We start from the raw sequence: 20,563 nt of genomic DNA, 5'->3' as shown, positions 1-20,563 counted from the left end.
GATGAAGGGTCAGCCTTACTTTATATCAGTGTTACATGTAATAAAAAAGCATCCAGAGTAAAGGAGTGGAAAAGTACATACAGTCAACCAGAAAAGAGTAAGAAGCACCTTCACTGGCTGCATAAAGATCGAACCTGCTGTGCAGTGACTGTGTTGAATACAGACGTCACCCCCTCCTGCTAGCTTTGCCGAGCATATTACCTGCTCCATTAACACATCAGCTCACCTCATCTCTAGGTGGGAGTTTTACTCGGTGGGGGGGGGGGGGGGTGGGGGGGTGGGGGGGGGAAATGGCAGAAAAGAAAGTCTGGATTACATCAGGGTAAAAATTTGGTTGTATAGCAACTGTGCAGCTCAGCTTGTCAATATCGCAAACTTTAGGGGGGAAGACGATTTTCCCCAAATAGGGATGAGCTTCCTGCACAAGGGAAGGAGGTACGAGGTGAGGGTTGCGTATCTTCTCCCTCAGACTACATATAAACATTGTTGATTCCCTTTTCCTCATCTTAACCCGTTTCATAAAATTAACAAAAATGATGATATTCTGTTCCATATTTTCTGCAGATTTGTAGCAGAAAATTCACCCTCAAACTCATCCGTGCTGCTGCTTGTCTCCAGGCTTGTGTGCGGTTCTACTGAATAAAATGACGCTAAGATCCGTCCATTAATTGTCTTCTGCTTATCTGGGCTCACCATGGCAGCAGGCACCCCTCTCTGCTGCCATGTTTTCCAGCTCCTCCTGGGGGATTCTGCGGCATTCTGAGGCCTGATAGGATATATAATCCCTACAGTGAGCTCTGGGTCTACCCCCGGGGTCTCCTCACGGTTGGACATGCCAAAAACCTCCAAAGGGAGGCGCCCAGGAGGCATCCTAATCAGATGCCCGAACATCCTCAGCTTGATATGCGGATACTGTGTCCGGATGCTTTCCTCGATAAAACTATTTCCTTTTTTTTCTTTTTTAAATAACAAAATACGCCAATCTCTCACTGTAATCTTTGTGTGCCTTGTTTCTGTCTTGAGGATTTTCTCCGTCCGTTCTAACCGTGTTTTTAGCCTTTTTAACACACACACTGCTCTCTTTAAAAATTTACCCGCTCTGTCCGCAAACAGCCAATTCTGTTCACCCAAACTTTAAACGGTGGCCTGACCGATATAGGATTTTTGGGGCCGGTATCAATATTGATATTGGGGAGGCTGATACCTTTTTTTTGTTGATATCTCTTCGATCTGTAGAGAGATAGATTGATCCCTCAAAGTTATCAAACACTTGTGGAAAAGATTTATAATGAAGACAAGATGGTCACTCAACTGGAAAGTAACTGCTCATGTACGTGCATGACTTCTCCACACTCTGGAGAGTGCTTGTTCATCCATATAGCGCTGGTAACTCTGCTTTGCTCCGTCGGACCACAGATCCGATTTCAAACATGTGCGCAGCGGAGCGCAGCCATGAGCATCTGTACACACATCTCAGGAGAACCAAGTTTCTTTGTCTCTCTGAGGATGATTTGTTGTTCGTTTGGTATCTGTTTTAATGTAATGTTGATAAAGTGATGAAAAATACGATCCCTAGTCCTTTATATTGTATTTTATTTTGAAAATGATCAGACGCTCTGTGGGTTAACTTGTCTGACTTCCTGTCCGAGTCGTCATATTCTGTCCAGCTTGAGGCGTGCCTGCAGCGTACGCCGTCGAAAAAAAGGCTCGTAACGTATTTGAAATGGCGCAGAACGTTCTGGCACGATCTGGAGACGGACCGCGGTGCTCGCTGTGGAAACACAATCATTGGCGCGATGTGGGAGTATGTGGAAATTGGGGCTAATATATTGAAACTCGTGAAATGCTATTTTACTGGTGAATACATTTTGTAATATCAGCACGTATCTTATTAAAATTAGCCGATACCAATAGTCACTTGACGTGCTAATATCGGCCGGCCGATTAATCAGTCGGGCTCGACTTTGAACAGACTTTATTCCCATCCAGCTGTGAGGTGCACGTGTAAAAGTAAAGTTCCTGAATGTCCTCAAATCTATCCAGAAAATGTCAGGAGCTCATGTGAAACGAGCTGTTCTGTGTTGTGTTTCCAGCTCTTACACCTGTTTTGTTGTGTGAACCTCTTTTGGTCGGATTACCTTTGGCCTCGTGAAATAGCCGTTTTGCTCGTGCGTCTCTCGTTGGACTTACCAATACCTTTATTTTCCATGACCGGGACACTTTCCACAATTTGTACACCCACAGAGAAGGTCCAGCACACTCTGCAGAAACGTGTGTTTCTGAATGAGCACACACAGTCAAAATGATCGTGACTCTCACTCTCTGGCTCTTGGCGTTCGTCTCTCTATCTTCACCTACACAACCTCTGAGCTGAATAAAATGAATTAGAGCAGAACAGAGGGAGCATACAGAGCAGGGGGAGTTCAAGCAAAAAGAGCTTGAGTGTTTGTACTGTGACTCGGTATTCAGAGCATATGTTCTCATGCTAGTTATTTACTGATCTCTGTGGGTTCTGTGTGTCGACGACGTTTCTCTGTGGTTGCTTTTAATTAGACAATGTCGGACATTCAGCCGTTTGTGGTCTTACAAAGAAAAGAAGCGTTTCAGATTTTGTGGCGCTCATTTGTGTTTCAGCTTTGACCTCTTAATCTTATTGTGTGCACATGATTGAACGATGATTTCACCTCTATTGTCAGCTATGGAAAGAAATCAGATTATAAGGATGATGAAAAGTCAAAAGTTATTTGAATGTTTACATTTCGGGCAACCCAACGTGAGTTTTAACCACGTATAATGCTGCTCCCTCGATTCGATTCTATTTTGATTTTTGGGGTCACAACACTATTGAGAATCTGTTTCTGATTCAAAACGATTCTGGATTCATGATTCAAAATCTATTTTTGAATGAGTACATACTTCAGGATCTACTCCAGTCATCTCTGAGACTGGCTGAATTTCTTGCTGCTTCATTTAGCATTCTGCGGCGTTAAAGAGCTAGCTATAGCACTTAGCAGGGAGGGACTGATTAGCCAGTAGCCTGCTCTACGGAGGCCGTGAAGTGCGCGCGTTGAGACGGAAGGTGTTTGAATTTTTTTTTCCCAATTTTTGGAAGCTATGAATCTATTACAAAACTCTGAAGATAAGAATTTTTTGACCCACCACTCGGCGCCAGGCGGTCCTTGTTAATCTGTAATTCATGAACACCAGCAGGTGTAAAATATAGCGTTGATTATTTGTTTGAAGAGCTTGTAAGTGTTGGCAGTGTCTCTTTGCTTTCAGCCTCATGGTAAATGTTTAGGTTGTGTTGTTTACTCTGCTCTTAGAACATTTGGTAAATATTTACTTCACACAGCCTTTGTTTAAAGACTGCACACGGGTCAGAGTGAAACTGAAGGAAACCTTGCCAGTTAGGATTCAGGAGCTGTTTACTATGGAGTTAGATCAGTCTCACAATGCACACAGAAGGATTCACAAATGTATTTCAATGCACACACAAATATATTTCATTCTATATAAATGTAAAACAAATCCACAAATACAAAAATAAGATTCACAGATGTATTTCTGATTCACACACACATATTTATAGTTTTGTATATGTAATAGAAATCCACAAATATATAAACTGTTCAGTCTGCATTTACAAACTATTTGTCATTTGTGAACCTCACTGCATTTGTGTGTGGGATTTTTGAGACTCCTCTGCCGTGGTTAGATTCACAAATGCATTTTTTTCAGCAGGGAAATGTCTGTAGCCAATCAGATGTCTCCTTCCTATTCAGCCAATCACAGTAGCGTAGATTCAAGGGTATGATTTAATGTGATCACTTCAGCGTTGCATTTGCGCATACAGCGATTAGCCTCAAATAGTCTCTGTGATTGTTGTACTATTCATGGAAAGTTGTTTAGAATAAGGAGCTCTGGTGACTGGAGCGAAACCGTTGGACTCACAAAGTGGACTTTAACAATAAACCAAATGTTCAAGTCAACAAAGGTGATTAAAAAAATTCGGCGACAGTGACAAACTGCATTGTTTTGTTTCAAAAACCCCTCAGCTTTGTGAATCAGAGGAGAAGAGTGTGTGGGTGTTCATCTACAGAGTTCAATAATTCATCTCTCTGTACTGTTGTTCATGTTTTATATAACAGCAGGATGAATTCTGTTTGTTAGAGGCAGCTGTGAATAAGAAAGAAGTTCACTTGAACAAATTGAACATAGAATCTTGTTTATTTATAAATGTAATGCAGCCTAACAGACGTGCATAATGTACTACATTTTTGCATTATGACAATTAATAGCCATTTTTTATTGATAATAAAGGAGCCATCAGTAAGATGTGTAGTGAGTGAAATGATAAAGTGACCTTACTATATGATCAGACATGAAGGAAACATGCGATGTTGAAGTGCTGGCTTCTCTGACAGCAATGCAGCAGCCAGTATGTCCTCCTTCTAACTTTAGATTCTGGTCCTGAATGCTCTGGATTTGTTTGGACCAGAGAAGGTAGGCGGTTTTAAGCCCCCCCCCCCCCCCCCCGTGTGATCTCAGGACAACATTTTGGCTAAATTCTAAGTCATCTACAAAACAAAGCTGTTTTCTTTCTATAAAAGGATAAAAAAAAATGGTCAGGTCACTGTGATAGGCCACAATGCTGCCATTGACCACACTCATGAGGTAAATTAAGCCTAATTTTATGTTTGTTTTGTCACGAGGAAAAAAACAGAAATGACTCGTTATCGCAGGAAAGTGGAGTTAATGAAATGTATTACAACACCAATAAATATGACCTCAAGGTCGATCCCTCAGTGCAATGTCAGTTTCCTTCAGTTGTACAGGTGTAACCAATAAAAAGGCTGCTGAGTGCATTTCAGAACAGGTCTGAGGGGTTCAACTCCCCGCTGCCTCCAACACTCAGACAGCCGCCGTCATCCTCAGTCCTCCAGAGGCAGGTGATATTTCCGAGTCGTCTAAGATAAATAGGTATCGACAGGTTGAGCGACTTGCATCATGTCGCCGTGTGGCAGCCGGATCAGCCCTTGGTTTCGCTCGCTGCTTCTGGTGACTAATGAAGTCCCTGGAGGAGTCTCCAACACCGCTCAAGACGTCGCTCGTTTGTTGAGACGACGACCCCCTCTGTCCTCCTCCTTCAGACGCTCCTGAGACTTTTTTTTTTTGTCTCTCGCTGCCTCATCGTCTTGTGCAAATTTCAGTCTTCGAGAGAGAAAATGTTGGAATAGCTCTCACAGTTTATTGTAGTTTGCCAACATGCGTCAAGGTTGTCTTGATGCTTACCTGTTTTGTGTCCTTTGTTAACGCTTCTTCTGAGACGCATTTTTGTCTTCTGAAGCCGAATAATTAGATGATGGAGGGTCACCTTATTGAGCACTCCTTCCTCGTGAGCTGCACTAAGCACACCCTCAGACTGGCTGGAAAGATCGCCTCAGACCCATCTCATGTCCTACATGGAGAGTATCAGCTCCTGCCCTCTGGGAGGCGTTCAGTGGTGCCAAACTGTAAGAGGAACAAGTACAAACACTCCATATCACTGCTGAACAAACAGTAGAGAGGAGGCAGGCCAAACTCCGCCCCACACATTTCCAATCATGACTGTACCTGACCTTGGCTGCACATGGACTGTCAGCACTTTAACTCGTTCATGGACAATCTCCTAACATTATTTATATATCTACGTCACGATTGAACTGTGATTTTAAATGTAACTTACGCTGTTTTAACGTTCTGTATTTTGAGTGTGATGTGATTTGATTGTGATGCGAGGATTTCTGGGCTTGTAATGCAAGGCACATTTCTTTGCAAACGGACAATAAAGTGTTATCTTATCTTAATCTTAATTAAGTTTAAAAATAGAAAAACAATTCCATGCTGCATCTCATGTCTGGGTTTTTAACGTTACACCTTAACTCTGTGTTTTGGCAGCAGGTTTTTAGATATCCAAAAGCTGCATCCCTCTGGAACAGCCTTAAATAAACCCTCGCTCTTAACTTAACTTAGTGAAGGAGTTTGGTGGGTGTAATCCTTGAAATGAAAAAAAAAAAACAGGTGCCAGGAGTTCTACCTCTTCCTCTCTGGCAGCTGAACACAGTTTGGCAACAGATTTCAGTCTGCTGTAGAGCCTTGACGCTCTCAGTTTTTCATCAGAGGGAGGTTTCAAGGAGGAAATGTGTCATTCGGTCCATAACCAGCTCCAAGGTCTGATGTCTCTCTCCACCCATGACTGATACGATGCACTGTTAGTAATATCATTTATATCACAGACAAGAGAGAGTTACAGGCAAAAACAAAGTCCTAGGCTTCAATCAAACTTCTATTCCTCACAGAAAAAATACATTAAGTAGCTTGAAGGAGCCTTGGATTGATGACAAATAGACACCCGGTTCTTTGCTGATATAGCTCGATGTAACTTTGGCCGCGGTCATTATGTGAGGAGTGACACAGCTTTACAGCACTCGTTCACACAGCAGCTTTCAGGGAGTCTCTGTCACCTTTAACTTTTTTTTTTGCATGTGAATCCATGGTTGGAAAATATAGCCATCAGAATGTGACCGAACTGGGAAATTTTACCATTTTTATAACTGGGGAGGATCAGAGCATTCTGCAAAACTGGTGTTAACAGTCAGAACTGGTCAAAATCAAAACATGATATCCAGTTGAATCCAGCGTGACAAACATGTGGGACCAAAAGCTTGAATATTTATTATTTTTGGTTAAATACATTTTTCCCTGGGGCGCCGGTTTATTCTAGTGGTTAAGTCGCTCCCCATGTACAGAGGCTATAGTCCTCAATGCAGGGGCCGTGGGTTCAAATCAGGCCATTTGATGCATGTCACCCCTCTCTAACTCTCTGCTCCCAACATTTCCTGTCTCTCTTCAGCTGTCCTATCCAATAAAGGCAAAAATGGCCCCAAAAAGTGTCCCTTAACTTTGGAAAATGGAAGTATGCAGATATAAACTGACCGACTGACTCATTCTGTGTACTTCTTCTCTGTTATTACCATGAAATACACCGGAGCAGCGGAGCGTGAGAGCCTGTCACATGTTTGATTCCTTTATTCGTCTTTCTTTCTGTCTTTGCAGAAACCTTTCAATAATGTCGACTCAAGTGTGAAACGGCATCTCCAGCAGGGCTGCAGCTCTTCTTTTAATCGATTCATCACTTTAATGTTCAGTATCAGCAGTTCATCTCTCCACGCCCCCGAATGAGCAGAATTTAACTCCAAAACAAAACAATCCCTTTTTCTTTCTTTCTTGAATACTTTCTATTGCAGGTGTAATAATCATCTGAAATAAATTAGCATCGTAATCAGTCGTTTCAATGTGATCTGTGGCATAATGTCAGCGCCATAGTTCTCTGTTTCTATTGTTCTTTTGTGTTCCGGTGAACTGTTAATTGAGTGCAGTCCTGTCAGGCTCAAAGAGTCTGCAGATCGCTGTCTGTGAAATTGAGAATGACGTCTTTTGTATAAGCAATCAGTTTGCCTTTCATCGCTGAACCCTTCAGACCACAGTCACCTCTGATTGAATTCCCGCCTCTGAGATATGCAATCAGCCTTTTTTCTTTTTTTTTTTAAATCTTCTAATCTTCTCTCCACATGTTAATCATTACACTATCTCACATTTAGCCTCCATACTCACCCTGAGTTATACTCAACAACTTAAAGAAAACAGAAAATTGTTTTCACATCATGAAGAATTTAAGTAGCCGGGATCGCACTCTGACATGTTGGATTACAGAAAACGTTGGGAATATGAGTAGATTCGGTCCTAAACCATCTGTGTTAGCTTAATTTAAAGGAGCAATATGTAACTCTGACACCTAGTGTTTAAAATGGGTACTGCAGTCCAAATTCTAAACATTGTAGAGAGCCGTCTCCCCCCGCCCCCTCCTCTCCAGAGTTGATGCTCACACAGGTTGCCATGTGGTGGACACTGAAGCTTCAGTGTTTAGCCAGCTCTGCATCGGTCTGTAAACCTTTCTGTGTTCTAACCTCTCTCCATTTTTCAAAAGCATCTCCAATATTGATCCTAGTTTGAGCACGTTTCTGCTCGTGGAGCTTATTAGAAACATGCAGAGGCTTTTTAGGTCGGGTACAATCACTTCTATCTGAACCAGTTCTCTCGCCCGCTTCCATCACTGCAACACCTGTTGGTCTCATATCTGACTAACCTGTCTCAGTAAATGAAGCGGGTAATGCTGTGGAAAAATAAAACAGGAGTGTGATTCAGAAGATGCAAACTCCTCTCTCTCTGCAGACAGCAGGACACAGGGTGCGCGAGAGACCCACAACTCTCCAAGCTGGCTCGCAAATATTTGTGTATACCCGGTACGTCTGTGCGCTCTGAAAAGGTGTTCTCGTCAGCAGGTAATAATGTGAATAAAAAGAGCGCTGCACTCGATGCTGATCAAGTTGTAGACTTGTGTTTCTGGCAAAAAAAGAATTAAACAAACAATTTGGTCCTTTCAGATTGTCAACAGGCCGTCAGTTTTAGGCTCATCATTGCAATGTTTTGTGTCTGGGTGGCGCTGGCATCGGGCATCACCGTCTTGTTGTTATAGAAACAATTCGTTTGAAGCTGTTTTTTTTGTTTTGTTTTTAAGGTTTATTTTTGGGCTTTTTGGGCCTTTATTGGAGAGATAGGACAGTGGAGAGAGATGGAAATCAGGGAGAGAGAGAGTGGGGATTGACATGCGGGAAAGGAGCCACAGGTCAGATTAAAACCTGGGCCGCCCGCGTTGAGTACTATAGCCTCCATACATGGGACGCGCGCACTAACCATTGCGCCACCAGCGCCCCAGTTTGAAGCTGTTTTATTGGAAAATTGAAAGCCCTAATGTCTAACCAGTCAGCTGCTTCCTTTTTGCTTTTGTTGACAATGTTGAAGTCATTTATCTTCACTTTATTTGTCAAACTCATCATCCAGACTGAAACTTGTTGCAGAGAGATAATGATTGTGGTCGATGTTTTCTCTTCCACTGTTCATACTAATGTCTGTGGGTGCAGTAGAGATCTGACGCTGTTTTGTTGGTGTGTTCAAGGACACCTTGACATTAGGCGTGTGAGAGTTATCTCCAGAGCACAAACCTTTCAAAGCAGAAACAAAACAGTCAAACACCTTTCATGTTTTCCTGCCACTGAGCGTTGTTACGAGGACAAAACGTCAAACGCTCACTTTAGAATCTTTTGTCAATATAGCTGATTGTTAGACACCAGCAAATTCTTCACTCACACTTTAAGTAGAATAAAAAGTAATTGCAAACTCTGACAAATGAAAGCAAATTTGAAAGACGAGAAGCTATGTCGACCCTTTAAATTAAAATATATCTATCAGGCATTCTTGACTTATTATTTCAGGAGAGACTGAATAACATGCAGCAAAGGTCCAGGCTCTCAGTGGTGAAGACTCAGCCTTTACGGTTTATACTCTGACATGTCAGCTTCAGGTATTTCCCCTTATTGCTGCATTTCCCTCCCTCATTTATTTCTCTGAAGCTTTTGAAGACACATTCCTGATCTAAACATGTCAGTCTCAGTCGGCGGGTCCGGGTCTCTTCAGAAAATAAGCCCGTGTTTTAACTCTCTTTGATCCTTCCATCCAGCAAATCTTAACGATCACCCGCGGAAACAGGGATGGTTTTATATGCTGTCCATGCAGACCCTTCCATTTAACTGAGTCCATACTAATGAGGGAACAGGAGCACTGTCCCTGAATGTGATGAGCATCAGAGAGGCATCTAACGCCGTCTTTTTAGAGGAAAATGTTTGTATGTTGTGTGTTTATTTACCTCACTTAATCTTTATAATGTCCACATTCTTACAAGTTACAATAACTGCTTTTTATCCACACCAGCCTCCGCTAATATGTTTCTTTGATTCATTAACTCAACAATAACATTTGAGGAAGAATATTCAACATTTTACACATTTATACAGCAAGTCTATCCTGTGTAAATGTGACTCTGAGTCATTTCTGTCTACAATGAGTGAGAAGCTCTATTCCGGCTGGCTGTGTTGTTGTCAGAGCCGTGTTTACAGCAGGCGGCGGTAGCTCGTTGTTACGATACGAGAAGACCATTTTCACACCGCTGTCGGTCACCACTCGTAGCTTCTGATCGAGAATAATGTCTGATAAAAAGATGGCGCTGCCGTTGTCAGTCCTTGGTCTTTTAGTGGAAAAAGAAAAGAAGAGGCGGAGGCGACAAATAAGGCGAAACCGCACTAATGGGTGAAAGCATGGATACTACAGCGACATGCTCAAGGGGCTTTCCTGAACCTGTGTCGAGAGCTGCAGATAAATGAAACCTCAGAACAGCCAATCAGAGAGATTCCTCTCACCAGCTACCGATGCCGATTCAACATGTCGAATCGGCCAAAAAAGGCAGACGGGGGCCGACAGGTAGCGATGGAGCCGGACACACTGCAAAAACTACGGCAACGACCGCTCACTGACGGTCCAACTAGGACCGACGGGCGACGATCTCCTTGGTGTGTCAGGGCCTTTAGACGTTGCTAGCTATTACAACGATTGGCTGACACTGGCCACATCTGCTCAATGTGTGTGTCAAAAATGTTCATCTTTAGAAAACGTAATTAGAACCTAAAAAAGGTTAAGTTTACAACATGATGCACCTTGAAAGTACTGCAGCTGTGCGACATGTGGCCATTGTCGTTTTTGATGTAGAACAAACCGTTGCGGGTAAGTGGTTGTTTTTTATTTGCAAAGTTTTGCAATATTTTTAAGGTCTTTGATCAGTTTGGTCCAGCTAGGAAATATTTAAACATGTAAATTGGGCTGTGCATTGTTTAGTTTGGTGAGAGTTGGTATGTAGAGCATACAGATGAAGAGGACTGAGCTCCTCTCTGGTATGTTGAAGAAAAATGTCTCCAAGGTTTGTCATGGCTGATTTTCCCTCACAGCGCCTCTGCTCTCAGCTGATAAAGATTCACTCAAACACACAAACAGTCGCACACATGACATTTCTTTACATGGAAAATAAAACTCCATGAAGCAGCTGCCCACATTGACCTCGTTTACTTCAAACGCTCACAAACTTCAGATATTTGCACTCTCTTTGTTGTCCTGGTAGTGTTTGTTGTTTGTGGAGCAGAACAGCAGTCAACATTTCTTCTCTGGGAATAATTGACTTCCTCGTTAGGATTCAGAGCACCTGTATGGTCAGGATTCTTCAGAGGTTCATGAGTGAGAGGATTTGAAGGAACAGCAGGGGAGGTAGAGCTCACCTCAAAGCAGGCTATTTCATGAACCCTCACTTCTTACAGCCGATTGAGAGCTTTAAAAGAGCGTAGGTACACGGACTCAGGTACAAAAAACATCTATAAAAATTTCATGAATGCCTGCCTCGAATACTTTGAGACGGCTCCACTCTCCGCGCTCCTCAAACGACACACCTCCAACCTCCCTCCAATAGGGAGTTTCGCACAGGCCGTGGACAAAATTGTCAAAATTGTCCTGTGCTCAAGTCGAGCAAGCGCTCCTCTTGATCTGAACATACAGATGCTTCTGAATTTCCATGTTGGATTGTTATCAATGCAGAATGCGAGAAGTAAAGTCTTTGCTGGGAAATGTTTAATGCTAACTTCTAGGTACATTGGAAATACCAAGAAATTAGCATCTTTTCCCAGAGAGTGTGTGTGTGTGTGTGTGTGTGTGTGTGTGTGTGTGTGTGTGTGTGTGTGTGTGTGTGTGTGTGTGTGTGTGTGTGTGTGTGTGTGTGTGTGTGTGTGTGTGTGTGTGTGTGTGTGTGTGTGTGTGTGTGTGTGTGTGTGTGTGTGTGTGTGTGTGTGTGTGTGTGTGTGTGTGTGTGTGTGTGTGTGTGTGTGTGTGTGTGTTCAGGGTGGTCTGATTCTCTAAAAGTCTTCTTAAAACCACAGACATGTTGTGATCCGATGACACTCTATCACTCCTTTTACGCTGTAGTGTCGACTGAACAGCCGCTCCTTGGGGAAATCTTTCCTTGTCGTTGGTCTTAATGAATCCCTCTCTGATCACCTCTGAGTATCCACTCTTGTCTTTCTCTTTTCTGCGTTGAGATATCTAAACCGCTTTTTATTTCCTTTAGTATTTTTATTTTTTTTCAATCAATGTCAGAGAGCTTTTGAGTCTGACTTAAAAAAGAAGCCACACACTTCGAACTGTCATTTCCAGACTGCAGTAAAAGAACATTTTGTGGTTCTCTTTAAGTCGAAATGAAGCGGAGATAAATCAGAAGATGACACTCAAACTGTCCAGCAGAAACCTCTGTGATTGTGATGACTCTCCTCATATGAGCTCATCTCAGTCCAGGTGTAGTTAGAGCTGAATCAGCCTTTGAGGACATGGTGGAGACCAACCTCAGAATCATCAACTAAAAAAAACAAAAAGAAACATTTGTCTGGCTCTGAACGAGACACAGAGCATATTTTTAATGGTTGACACATTAACTTCATAAAATGGAACATTACTTGATCATTATAATAAGCAACATTAGACAGGGAAAGCTGAGTTTTCGTCATTGTGCGACGTTGTCACTTTTATTGACATGTGATTAGTGCGATGGAAGACGTAACCAAACTAGCGCTGGTGCTAACGTTGCCAACTGGATTTTTTTACACGCTCACGCATACATACACAGTTACTCTTCCACTATGTTGACGAGCAGAGACGCCTGATTGGACAACTTAAGGTTTCCAAATGTCATTGGGAATGAGGGGAAAAAAAGGATCAGACAATGAACAAATGCACAAAAATGTTCCCTCAATAAACCTTTTTTGAGTCCAGACTGTTGGACTTAACTTTGTTCGTTCAATTATTTTATTGGCCCTGGGAATCCACAATTAACCTCATCATTGATCTCATATCAGCTACATTTGATCTAAATAGTTTTTTTTTTTGGACAAACCTTTTTGACCTTTCAGTTGGATAATAAAACTTTCCTTTCAGATTCTAACAGAGTTTTTATACTTGGAGCCTTTTTCTTTTCTATAAGTGGAAAATGAAATGCTTCCATTAATGCAGAACATAAACGCACATTTGTGCAGCTTGTCTATCACTCTCGTCTGTCAGACTCCTGAAACGTTCACATTGATTTTCTACGGCTATGAACATTTCTTATAACTCAATTCTCTTTGAGCTTCTCAACCTGACCTTCTGTGACAGCTGTCATTTTTGACTGTTTGACATCAACTCACTTTCACTTTCTTAAGGAGTTCATATTACATTTTAGAAGAGAGGCACCTTGAGTATTGACTGGTGAACAAAGGAGTTTTTCAGTCTGACCTTGTTAAAATGTGGGACTCTGTATCTCCGGTTGGATGGTCATATTCTGTATTTAGAGCGTGGTCGGGATCAGAGGCGAAGCTGTTAGCCAGCCTTAATCGTAGGCTGATTCATAAGCCGTTTTCACATATGCACTCCGGATAATATCTAGATATTTACAGGACGACTTCTCCGGAGATTCTCCCGAACTAGCCGTTCACATATGCTCCTCACAGCGGGGGACTTTCCCTGTCAGAGGGGAGGGGGATCGGGGGATTTCCCGAGGTAAGACGTGACGTAAATAAACAACACGGAAGTAGCGGCCGAAGCAACAGAGTCCGCTACACGACGTTATAATGAGAATATTTGCCTTTATATCAATGCTATGTGTAATCCAATGGAATGACAACATCCACAAAAGAGTGGAGAACAACATACTGACGAACAGAAAACATAATGCAGACGTTTAATTACGTTCACGGAGATCGTAGTGGTCGCGTGCAGACACTTTAGCCGGTCACTGTATATAAACGTCACTGGGATCTCATGAGCTCGAATTGAAAATCTCCGGAGTATATGCGGCCGCGTTCAGACATCAGCTCACTCGGATATTCTGCGGATAAAATACTAGAGGTCTGGCTGGTCTTGGTGACATTCAAATAATCAGTGAGTATGTTCTTCTTCTCTCTAGTTCTTGACTAAAACAGCTTTTATACACAAGGGGAGGAGCCGGCCGTCCCGTCCATGTAAACACGGCTCTGACAACAACACAGCCAGCGGGACTCGAGCTTCTCACTCATTGTAGACAGTCATGACTCAGAGAGACATTTACGCAGGATAGACTTGAATTCTGATTTTTTTATTTGTAAAAACTTGCACATCTTCCTTTAGCAGCAATAAACGCCACCGTAAGCAGATCAACATTTCCCCGACTTCTTTCTGCATGAAAACCGATCAAATCAAAGTAGCAACAAATGTCTGAAGCTGCAGAGTGGCTCTATGAAACCCTCGCCGCTGAGTGTTGTAGTGTGTTTCTGTAGGATGGTTCTAAATGTCACAACGTCTCGTGAGGCTCTGAGAGGTGACACTGGGACGTTTTTCGCTGCTGATGAAGTGCTTTGAATGGGATTGTGATATCAGGGCTGTGGCTCTCTGGATGCTATAATCTAACTTCCCCTTTTGCAGTGATGATCAATTGATTCAAATGGCCTCGGTGGACAAGCCGAGGCAGCGCTCCGCTTCTATTTTTATCTTTCCACTCGTGAAGTCACAGCCGTCATCTCCCCTCTCCCCGGTCCAGTCTTTCCAATCTCATCCTCCCCTCTCTGTGGTTCACATTCCTCCTCATCACCTCCTCTAATATCTCACTCGTATTTTCCTCCTCTGTCGTCCCTGCTCTCCGACCTCCTGCTCCTCCTCACCTCCCTCTCCTCTCTCTGCCCTGGTCGCTTGCTGAGACCCAGTGGAGAGCTTTTTCTGCCTTATTGACTCGATCCTCCAGCAGTCATTAGAAAGGAGAGGCTTCAGTCAGATTTCAACACTCGCTCTGTAGCTGCTGCTTCCTTCTTTTTCGTCAAACTTGTCCATTTCCATGTCAAACAGCTTGTTGGCACTCTCATGAAGACTGGCTGGCAGTGAGCTGGCAGCTGTTGACTCTGAACCGCCAGACCTTCATTACCAAAATGAAACAACCAGTGTAGTCTGGGTAACGGCATGATCCCCTGATCTCACCTGTGGCTTGATGAAACTCTAAATCTGCAGCTCCATTCACTGCAGTTCAATGTCGGGTGGAAACAAATGACACCCAGATAAAATCGATATATCCATAAAATGGCATTGCAGTAATCCAGGGGTGGGTGGCAATCCGGTCTCAATACCAGCACTGGTATTAAGTTAAGCTGTGGCATGGGTTTTTTGCTATTTCATCATCACCAATTTAAATAGACATGTTTGGTTTTAGTGCACACGAGGCATCACAGATTGCGACAGTGGCAGATAAGTAAAAGTAGCGTTAAACAGTTATTTGTGACGGACAACGGCTCAGATTGATTCCTCCAGTCTTCTCTGTGTTTAACTCTGAGCAGAGTCAGCGGTCTCACACGCTCACTGACCACACAGCCCCGCCTCCTCCTCGTGTCAGAGTGAGTGCCAGTGATAATATTTAAAGTGAGTTGTGGCTCAGCAATCGGGTAAACTTGTATTCTCCCCTCGAAAAAAACGAAAACCAAACTGCAAATCCCACAAAATCACTCACAAGCTACGATGCCATTAAAGACACAGTGACTGAAACGTATTTCTCTGATCTCGAGCACAGACATTGTTGACTAATATATCTCAGTCTAATATATCTCAGTCTTGTTTGAGGAGAAGGATTCAAAACTGGAGTTATCTGCTTTTTGCAAAATAAACTCCTGCATCTCCTGCAGTGAATATAAACATTGATCCTGCACTTTAACCTTTTCATATTATAAACTTCAGTTAATCACATCCTGATACATTCTCATGAAATCGCTGTATCGTGTTTACATTATAACGTATAACATATTGAATCTTATCATATCGCCATCCTCAGTGCGATTCCCACCCTCATATAAGCTTCATATTTTTGTGCAGTAGTTTCTGGTTAATGTCTAGACCTTATAGTTTTACTGAGGTTGTGATTGGCTGAATATCCATCAGTCCTGATTGGTAACATTCGCTGTTGTTTACTCTGCTGTCATGCTTCCTCGATTCCCTCGTTTGAAGACAAACACTGACGCTTGGTGTCTCAGCTGAACCATTAGTCCATCCTCTCTTACCGCCTGATATTCCTCAAGAGAAAGGACAGGGGATCCTGAGTGCTGAAATGCAGTGCTCATCATTAAACTGTCGTTCCATGAGGGCCGGGATTCGACTTGAGCGAGCAACAATGTGAGGAAACAGCTGAAAGGGCAGCGATCGCAGCAGTGTTTCCTCCTTCCCTCTGATACTGAAGGACAGATTCTTGGATCTAGACCAGAAAACACAAACCGTAAATCTGTGGAGGCTTTGTTTATTATGACACTGTAGATGTAATAACCGTGGACACTCCCGTCTGGTTGGCAAACATGCAACACTTACCAGAAGACATTGTTCATTCTGGTGGAGAAACAAAGAAAGATCCAGACACATTTATCAGCTGCTTCTCAGGTAGTGGTCCAGGACATTCAGAGGATTTGGACACTGAACTTGAGCTCTGGACTAAGGATATTACATACCTGAATTTAAACTTAAAGTCCCTCACTCGTCACTGTTTGTTGGATGGACTTAAGACTTAAACTTAAGACTTAAACGCTGGCGTATCCATATCTACAAGTTTAGCTTCCTTCAGACCTTCTGACCTCCATCAGTCGGAAGAGTACAGGGACTCACAATCGACGATCCCATGACCTTTTCTTACACTCTGTTCCAAAAGTCAGAACTGAAGTGGGGAAAGCTAAGTGTCCACTTAGCGTTTTTTCCAGACAGAGAAGCGCTGGCTGTGCGCTCCTCTAGCATGAAATGTTTGTGCACTGAGAGGAAAAGCGCTGCATGTCCGTTCTGTCACTATGACAACAGTCTTTGACAACGGCCGCTGTATGACCGAAACTGCTTTGTTACTTTTTACTGCATGTTTGATATTTCATATTGTTTATTTCCCAATCAGACACGGAGCGAGGAGGATGTGGGTACAAGACACGATCCGTAGGCGGCAAAACTACGGGGTATATCAAACATTTGGAAAAGAGCGCCGGTGATCTTTCTGAAAAGATAACAAAATTTCAACTTAAGCACTCGTAGCGGCCGCACCAAAAAGTTGGACGCTGGGTGCTGCTCTTTTACCTGCTGCGTAACGACACTTGACAGTCTGTCTGACTTCCTTTGGAGGTTGAGGACAGACGTTAGATTGCTGCTGACAGTTTGAAAGAAGAGCAGCAGCTGAAGATTGATTTCTTCTTCCCTCCTTTTGGTGAAATGAAATCTAATTCTGAGCCCTGGTGGTGATATGTGTCTGCAGAAAATGAGCCATTGGGCCATAAATCTTCAGAACAAAAGCAGAAATGATGAAAAGAAAGAAGGAAACTTTACCAGAAGGGGAAATCAGATGATGCCTCAGAGGAAGCAGCAGGGGGAATGGAGGGCCTAATTTTGCCATATTAGTATCGTTAAGAGATTGTGACACTATCGTCTTTTTAAAAATGATTTCTGTGAGAGGAAGTTCTTCCATTTTTTTGCTAATTCCCCCAAAAAGGACTCCGATCTGTTACCTTTGAGATGCTTTTTTGGGGTGTTTTCACGTTTTAACTCGTTTGCTTTGTTCTCATTCAGATGTTGCATCTTCCTGTTGGGTCATTTTGTGTTCACACTGCATTACTGTAGAGCGGGCCAAAGCACAAAGCAGCACAGGGCTTTGTGTATGCATTCACGTCACAGCCTCCTTTTCCCACCGCCATGCGTTGCTAGTCGCACTCTGCATTTTTTAAGGCAGTATTTTAACTGGTCTGAGCAGGCCAGTATGCAATCATCTGGCCCCGAGTCTTTCAATCATTCGTCTTCATGGGCCAGTTAAACCATCAAGCCCCCCTGTAACCTATGAACATGTATGGATATGGAGGTATCATCCTGGGATAAACCCGACCCCCTGACTGAAAATCATTATAAGAAGCTCTACTGTTATTTTCTCCTCCCCAGGAGGCTGAACTCCAACCGTCCTGGAGACGCTCTGACCCCTCTGACCTTTAACACCACAGTGATTGTTTGACAGGTTGTCAGGAAACATGCTGATCACATTTCTGATCCCCAGACGATGAACCCTTTACGCAGGGTATGCCATAATCACACAGTACCTGGGCGGTATATATTAGTGGTGTTTTATTACCTAATCAAGCGACTTAATCTGCACATATTTTCTTCATTCCTCTTCTGTTCTTTTAACCACACGCGCTCACTAACTCGCGCTCACACACAAACACCACACATACCTTTCCTCTCTCCTTCATCCTTCCTTACAGCGGCTTGGCTCACCTTTCCTCAATCTGTAGCTTTGCTTATTGTGTGTTTTTGACAATATTCAAACATTCGGCTGTGGCTCAGTCAGAAGAGTCGGTTGTCATCAGAAAGTCGGAAGTTTGATCCCCAGCTCCTGCAGCAACATGTCCTTTGTGTCCTTGGGCAAGACACTTAACCCCAAGTTTCTCCCGCCGCTTCGTTGGCTGAATGAATGAATGAATGAATGTGCATCGATGAGATTAGTTACTTCTGATGGTCACTTTACCCAGCAGCCTCTACCATCACTGTGTGAATGTGTAGGTGTGGCCTGCGGTGTCAAGATTAAAAAGTCACATGCAAGCTCAAGTCCATTTACCTTTCACCAGCAGTACGATAGAGACACTCAAGTGCTTTCATCACACATTTTGAAATGCTTCACACGTTATTCCGGTTGCACATCAGGGGATCTGAGCCTAGCCTGTTGATGATGATGCATATGACATCACAACGATCACTACAGCTGCAAAAAAACACAAGCACAAGAAGTGTCAGTTTTAAAATGAGACGTACCAGCATCACAATCACTGAATAATGGGAGGGATGTAGGAGGTCTAAGATCAGCTTGTTTTCTTCTTCTTTCTTCTCTTGCAGGCCTCTCTCTCTTGCTCACTCTCTCTCTCTTTCTGACATAGAGAGATTTTATGAATAAACCTTAAAAAAGGTCGGAAATTATATTTAGGCGGCCATAATTAGTCCATGTGTGGTAAACATGATCTTATCTCTAAAGCTTTTACAGTCATTAAAGGTGTGGAGAAATACTGATGTAAATTAGTTTCACATTGTTGTATTGTTCGGATTTCTTGTGTTTGTCTGTTGGTTTGTGCTCTGCTGATTGGCAGCGGTGTGCAGCAGGGACGCTGCATGTGCTGGAAGGATCGTTGCCATGACGATTAATGAAGTTGTCAAAGTGCTACAATTCTGCCAATTCATTAGCTAACTGTGTGTGTGCATTTTGACGGATAATTACACAGATAGAGGCTGTAAATGTGCACATGACTTTCTCCTCCTCTTGTAGGGTCTCTTCTTGGTTTTGCGACAAAAATTATGAAGTTTTTTTCTGCCTTTATTTATCGGACAGTGGATAGAGTCAGAAATCAGAGAGAGAGAGACAGAGAGAGAGAGAGAGAGAGAGAGAATGACAGCAGTGGGTCAGATTCAAACCTGGGCTGCCCCCTTGGAGGTCTATAGCCTCTTTACATGGGGTGCTTGCACCTAACCACTAGGCCAGTGGTTCTCAACTGGTGGGTCGTGACCTAAAAGTGGGTCGCAGAACCGTTTTCAGTGGGTCGTGAATGTGTGCCTGGAAAAGAAAACCTGTATCAAACATTTCAGGCGTATATATTTTTTGTTTTGTTTTATTGCTCAGTCTCACGTGTTCAAATCTGTCATGAAGCAGTTGGTGGTCGGTCCTGAGGCTACACCTGTTGAGACCCACTGCACTCGGCTACCGGCGCCCCCTTGAACAATAGTTTTATCACTTTAAAAAGCAAAAGTGAAGAGATGCGACTGACACGCTCAGGTGACTCAGAGTCGTGTGTGACCACAATAACCACGAGAGACAAAGCAGGACAGTAATGAGTGGCGACCAGCGGCAGACTTTTGCGAACTTGAAGTGCCAAACGTTGTGCTGAAAAGAAGTGCTGAAACTTCCTGTTTCTGTTCTGGGAGATACAGTGTATAAATCTGGTCAGGTCCTGTGTGTATCAGCAGGACGAGTGATAGTGGAGCTTGTGTGTGTGCGTGCGTGCGTGCGTGCGTGCGTGCGTGCGTGCGTGCGTGTGTGTCTACAGTTGGTTAACACACGCACCGTCTGAGTGACTGTGAGGGACATACATTTCTCCTCCTGTCACTTCTGCTGTGCACAAACTATTTCAGTGTGAAGCAAACGTCTCAGAGAGAAAGAAAACAATCAGTCAATTTGTGGAAACGCTCTGACTGCTCACTGCACTGTGTGTGTGTGTGTGTGTGAGTGTGTGTGTGTGTGTGTGTGTGTGTGTGAGCGTGTGTGTGTGTGTGTGTGTGTGTACTTGTGCGTATGTGTGTGTTGCCTGGAGGATGTAGAGAGCTGCTGGAGTGGAACCAGTACCTTGGTGACCGGTGTAAAAAAAGAAAAAAGTAGAAATAATAATGTGATTATTGAAGGGCTCTGTCTGAAATGTCTGCGATCAGGAACGTCTGTGATTTTTTTTAAGAAAGCGCGGCCATACCTGTACAAACACCTGCTGGAGCTGCAGACAGTGATTAA

The 20,563-nt window shown here is 43.2% G+C and overlaps 1 protein-coding gene across 6 annotated transcripts in view; it reads left to right on the top strand.

Moving 5' to 3' along the window:
* The window catches only part of cadps2 (Ca++-dependent secretion activator 2), a 289,863-nt gene that overhangs the window by 9,153 nt on the left and 260,147 nt on the right, over positions 1–20,563 (top strand). The gene's annotated exons all lie outside the window — the stretch shown is intronic.

The sequence above is a fragment of the Labrus bergylta genome, chromosome 7 (genome assembly GCF_963930695.1).
Source record: "Labrus bergylta chromosome 7, fLabBer1.1, whole genome shotgun sequence".
Lineage (NCBI taxonomy): Eukaryota > Metazoa > Chordata > Actinopteri > Labriformes > Labridae > Labrus > Labrus bergylta.
Note: the sequence above shows the minus strand (reverse complement) of the source record. Positions and strands in the feature narration are given on the sequence as shown.